Genomic DNA, 6075 nt, shown 5'->3' on the forward strand with positions numbered 1-6075 from the left:
GCCCACTGACAAAGAAATGATCAGTCTAATTTTAATGGTAGGTTTATTTGAACAGTGAGAGACAGAATAACAACAAAAAAATCCAGAAAAACGCATGTCAAAAATGTTTTAAATTGATTTGCATTTTAATGAGGGAAATAAGTATTTGACCCCCTCTCAATCAGAAAGATTTCTGGCTCCCAGGTGTTTTTTATACAGGTAACGAGCTGAGATTAGGAGCACACTCTTAAAGGGAGTGCTCCTAATCTCAGTTTGTTACCTGTATAAAAGACACCTGTCCACAGAAGCAATCAATCAGATTCCAAACTCTCCATCATGGCCAAGACCAAAGAGCTCTCCAAGGATGTCAGGGACAAGATTGTAGACCTACACAAGGCTGGAATGGGCTACAAGACCATCGCCAAGCAGCTTGGTGAGAAGGTGACAACATTTGGTGCGATTATTCGCAAATGGAAGAAACACAAAAGAACTGTCAATCTCCCTCGGCCTGGGGCTCCATGCAAGATCTCACCTCGTGGAGTTGCAATGATCATGAGAACGGTGAGGAATCTGCCCAGAACTACACGGGAGGATCTTGTCAATGATCTCAAGGCAGCTGGGACCATAGTCACCAAGAAAACAATTGTTAACACACTACGCCGTGAAGGACTGAAATCCTGCAGCGCCCGCAAGGTCCCCCTGCTCAAGAAAGCACATATACATGCCCGTCTGAAGTTTGCCAAAGAACATCTGAATGATTCAGAGGACAACTGGGTGAAAGTGTTGTGGTCAGATGAGACCAAAATGGAGCTCTTTGGCATCAACTCAACTCGCCGTGTTTGGAGGAGGAGGAATGCTGCCTATGACCCCAAGAACACCATCCCCACCAACAAACATGGAGGTGGAAACATTATGCTTTGGGGGTGTTTTTCTGCTAAGGGGACAGGACAACTTCACCGCATCAAAGTGACGATGGACGGGGTCATGTACCGTCAAATCTTGGGTGAGAACCTCCTTCCCTCAGCCAGGGCATTGAAAATGGGTCGTGGATGGGTATTCCAGCATGACAATGACCCAAAACACACGGCCAAGGCAACAAAGGGGTGGCTCAAGAAGAAGCACATTAAGGTCCTGGAGTGGCCTAGCCAGTCTCCAGACCTTAATCCCATAGAAAATCTGTGGAGGGAGCTGAAGGTTCGAGTTGCCAAACGTCAGCCTCGAAACCTTAATGACTTGGAGAAGATCTGCAAAGAGGACTGGGACAAAATCCCTCCTGAGATGTGTGCAAACCTGGTGGCCAACTACAAGAAACGTCTGACCTCTGTGATTGCCAACAAGGGTTTTGCCACCAAGTACTAAGTCATGTTTTGCAGAGGGGTGAAATACTTATTTCCCTCATTAAAATGCAAATCATTTTATAACATTTTTGACATGCGTTTTTCTGGATTTTTTTGTTATTCTGTCTCTCACTGTTCAAATAAACCTACCGTTAAAATTATAGACTGATCATTTCTTTGTCAGTGGGCAAACGTACAAAATCAGCAGGGGATCAAATACTTTTTTCCCTCACTGTATTTTCCAGGTAATTCAATCACACAGCTATTCAGTTCAAAATATGGAAAGGAGTTATACAGTATGTTTAATTTAGTTATGTAAGAAAATATGACGATATCATCTGCACAGAGTAATTGTATGTCTTTAGTTCAGAATAAAACGTGCAGAGATTTCCCCTGCCTCTTGTCCATGATAGAAATTAAATGGAAGGAAAGCCACAGGGAGGGAATTGTTGGCATTCCTGAATACTGAAGCGAACAGGAAGAAAGGTCCCCAACAAGCAAACATATAGGCCTGCTGCAACCTGGTCTCAGAGCATTTCCTATTATTCTGTATGTAAATCAGAGACAATCCATTTAGTATGTTTCGTATGGCATGTATTAATTTGCGGATGCCCATCACCTGTATCTTATGATATGTTACGAATTACAATTTGCATTATATAATGAACCAAAATATAAATGCAACATGTAAAGTGTTGGTCCCATGTTTCATGAGCTGAAATAAAAGATCCCAGAAATGTTCCATTCGCATAAAAAGCTTATTTCTCTCAAATGTTGTGCACTAACTTGTTTACATCCCTGTTAGTGAGCATTTCTCCTTTGCCAAGATAATCCATCCACCTGACAGGTGTGACATATCAAGAAGCTGATTAACCTGTTATGGCTAGGGGGCAGTATTTTCACGGACGGATAAAAAACGTACCCGATTTAATCTGATTAGTACTCCTGCCCAGAAACTAGAATATGCATATAATTATTAGCTTTGGATAGAAAACACTCCAAAGTTTCTAAAACTGTTTGAATGGTGTCTGTGAGTATAACAGAACTCATTTGGCAGGCCAAAACCTGAGAAGATTCTGTACAGGAAGTACCCTGTCTGACCATTTCTTGGCCTTGTTGATTATCTCTATCTATTACAGGGGATCTCTGCTCTTACGTGACACTTTCTACGGCTCACATGGACTCTCAGAAGGCGGCAAAATGCTGAATCGTGGCTTTGCAGGCTCTGGCTGAAACAAAGTAGTGCGTTTGGGTAGTGGCTGGTTACAGTACTGTGAGACTCAGGCTCGTGCCCGCGTCGACCGAAAGCTTTGTTTTCTTTCCTCTGTTTAGCTAAACGGAGATTCCCGGTCGGAATATTATCGTTTTTTTACGAGAAAAATGGCATAAAAATTGATTTTAAACAGCGGTTGACATGCTTCGAAGTACGGTAATGGAATATTTAGAAATCTTTTGTCACGAATTGCGCCATGCTCGCGACCCTGATTTACCATTTCGGATAGTGTCTTGGAACGCACGAACAAAACGCCGCAATTTGGATATAACGATGGATTATTTTGGACCAAACCAACATTTGTTATTGAAGTAGCAGTCCTGGGAGTGCATTCTGACGAAGACAACAAAGGTAATGAAACTTTTGTAATAGTAAATCGGAGTTTGATCAGGGCTAAACTTGGTCGGTGTCTAAATGGCTAGCCGTGATGGCTGGGCTATCTACTGAGAATATTGCAAAATGTGCTTTCACCGAAAAGCTATTTTAAAATCGGACATATCGAGTGCATAGAGGAGTTCTGTATCTATAATTCTTAAAATAATTGTTATGTTTTTTGTGAACGTTTATCGTGAGTAATTTAGTAAATTCATCGGATGTTTGCGGGGGTATGCTAGTTCTGAACGTCACATGCTAATGTAAAAAAGCTGGTTTTTGATATAAATATGAACTTGATTGAACAAAACATGCATGCATTGTATAACAATGTCCTAGGGTTGTCATCTGATGAAGATCAAAGGTTAGTGCTGCATTTAGCTGTGGTTTTGTTTTTTGTGACATTATATGCTAGCTTGAAAAATGGGTGTCTGATTATTTCTGGCTGGGTACTCTGCTGACATAATCAAATGTTTTGCTTTCGTTGTAAAGCCTTTTTGAAATCGGACAGTGTGGTTAGATTAACGAGAGTCTTGTCTTTAAAATGCTGTAAAATAGTCATATGTTTGAAAAATTGAAGTTTTCGGATTTTAGAGGAATTTGTATTTCGCGCCACGCCCATCATTGGATATTGGAGCAGGTGTTCCACTAGCGGAACGTCTAGATGTAAGAGGTTAAACAGCATGGTCATTACACAGGTGCACCTTGTGCTGGGGGCAATAAAAGGCCACTAAAATGTGCCGTTTTGTCACAACAAACAATTCCACAGATGTCTCAAGTTTTGAGGGAGTGTGCAATTGACATGCTGACTGCAGGAATGTCCACCAGAGCTGTTCCCAGATAATTTAATGTCCATTTCTCTACCGCAAACCGCCTCCAACGTCATTTTAGATCATTTGGCAGTACGTCCAACTAGCCTCACAACCGCAGACCACGTGTATCCACACCAGCCCTGGACCTCCACATCCGGCTTCTAATTTCAGTTTCCCAAATGTATATTTACTATGTTACGTCTAGGTTATGAGACCAGGCTGGACACACACCTCTCTTCTACCACATTTCCTAGTTCTATCCTTCTATACCCATTCTTAACCTTCTATTCGATTTCTATACAGTCTCCCCTCCAATAGCCTACATGTCTCTCCGTGCAGAGTCATTTCATTCCAGAACAATATTATAACATGGTTATAATAGAATGCCAGATTCCATTCCAGAGGACAGGAAGCCTAAAATAAGAAGTCAAAAAGTGTGACCCCTTCCAAAATGGAACAGTGATGATGTTCTAGGACAGACATTTAGTAATGCGCAACTTAATCGCAAATTGGGCATGTTGGCTGTTGTTATTAGGTTGATTTACAATTTTAAAAAAACATACCACTTCCAGATGGCATTTGACACGAGAGACCGCATCCTACAGTAAACTTGGTGCCAGTCTTTTTTAATGGAAAGAACGACTATAGCCAACTGTAACGATAACAAATACTGCACTAGCTGGTGTATGTAAATGCATTGGAACGAAACAGTGAGGGGAGGGTCATATAAAAAGCAATACGTCGATGAGCCAGAGGCATTAAATAACGATGAGATGGTCAAATTAGTGCTCACAAAATGTAGAATAAACAGCACCAATTATAGTATGAAAGATCGATACATTGTTGCAACAAAATGCTTCTCTGTCTCAAGTTCGTAATGTTGTCTATAACGGATAGCGGCGACATTCTGACAGCATCGCTAGCTAAATTGTAGGCACAAGAATTGTTCGGGTCCCGGTTGTTTTGAACAACCAACCGTTGACCAAACTTTAATCCGATTTAAATACTGTTTGAAAACATATATTGTAAACATAGAACGAGTGAATACATTTTATAACATTCGTGTAGCCTAATAGTTTAAAAATGTTGGAATAGCAGGACAGAATAACTTATTCCATGCGCGCAGATGAGGTGGATCAGTTAAATTAGTGGCAAGAGAAATGACAAAGAACGAAAGGAGAGATGTAAAATGCAGCTTTGGAAATAAACTTACCTTTCATGAGAAAAACTAATCCTAACTCCTTTAAAACAAAAATTGTTATCCGATGAAGTTGTATCCAAACGCTTTAGTATATCCAATTTATCGTCAGCAAATGCAGGCTAAAGTTTTAAATATAGACGGGGAAGAGCTGCTTAGTCGAGCGCCACATTTATATGCCTTTGGATCAGTAACAAGTAGCCTAGGAATACATGTGCAATTGGTGGAAAGGCGGCTTCAAATCACGGATGGCGGGGGTTCGTAAAGATTTTACATAATTTAGTGTTTGTTTTAATACCAAATGTTCTTCAGTGAAAATATCCTTAAATTCATGTTAATTATAATAATCCAAACATTATCCTACAGATATTCCGTGGCTCTTTTGATATGTTAAAAAATACTATATAGAACGTAGTGATACCCCTCAACGACCAATAGTTGGTATCGCCAACGGCTGCCTGTCATTCCATTCCTCCCGTCCCATTCCCGACTGTAGCAGTGCAGCAGTATTTTGGAAGCCTGGTGGCAGTGAAGAGGGAAATCGTAGCGGCGCTTAGAATGCCCATTCTTAGGAAGCGGGGTTCAGCCTAGGGACATTTACGCCCTATAGGTTTAGAGTTTCATACAATAAACGGGTCCGCTTGGTTTTATATGTATAAATCATAGGCTTTGGATAGGGAGAAGAAAATAACAGACTACCTTTTCCAACAAAGAATGTAGACTTCCTATTACAGTAGTCTTACCACTCGGGAGAGTAGTAGGCTACAGACTACACATGTCTGAGCATTGTAGAAGTGGATCAATTTTAGAGAGAAGGTGTCTGTCTGCATTTTCCCATTGTGGAGAAGTGACATGGTGTGGTCCTACTACTCTTGTTACATTGGGCTCTGGAGGGCCATAAGACTTTCTCCTGCTAGTCCAGAGATTCTTCCCTTACAGCAGGTCAAGAAATAATATGGAACAGAGACAGCATGCCTCCTACATGGTACCCTGTTCCCTATATAGTCCATTACTTTTGACCAGAGCTCGATTGGCCCTGGTTTAAAGTAGTGCACTAAATAGGGAATATTGGATGACATTTGGGACACAAACAGAGTTTAGGAA

The 6075-nt window shown here is 41.0% G+C and overlaps 1 protein-coding gene across 1 annotated transcript in view; it reads right to left on the reverse strand.

Annotated features, from left to right (window-relative positions):
* The window catches only part of LOC106611355 (FERM domain-containing protein 6), a 64041-nt gene extending 58870 nt beyond the window's left edge, over positions 1–5171 (reverse strand). The window contains exon 1 of the mRNA XM_014211509.3: positions 4987–5171. The gene's annotated coding sequence lies outside the window, so the exon portion shown is untranslated. The remainder of the gene's footprint in view (positions 1–4986) is intronic.
* Positions 5172–6075: the final 904 nt, after the last annotated feature.

Source organism: Salmo salar, chromosome 09 (assembly GCF_965601325.2).
Source record: "Salmo salar chromosome 09, fSalSal1, whole genome shotgun sequence".
In the NCBI taxonomy this organism is placed as follows: Eukaryota; Metazoa; Chordata; class Actinopteri; order Salmoniformes; family Salmonidae; genus Salmo; species Salmo salar.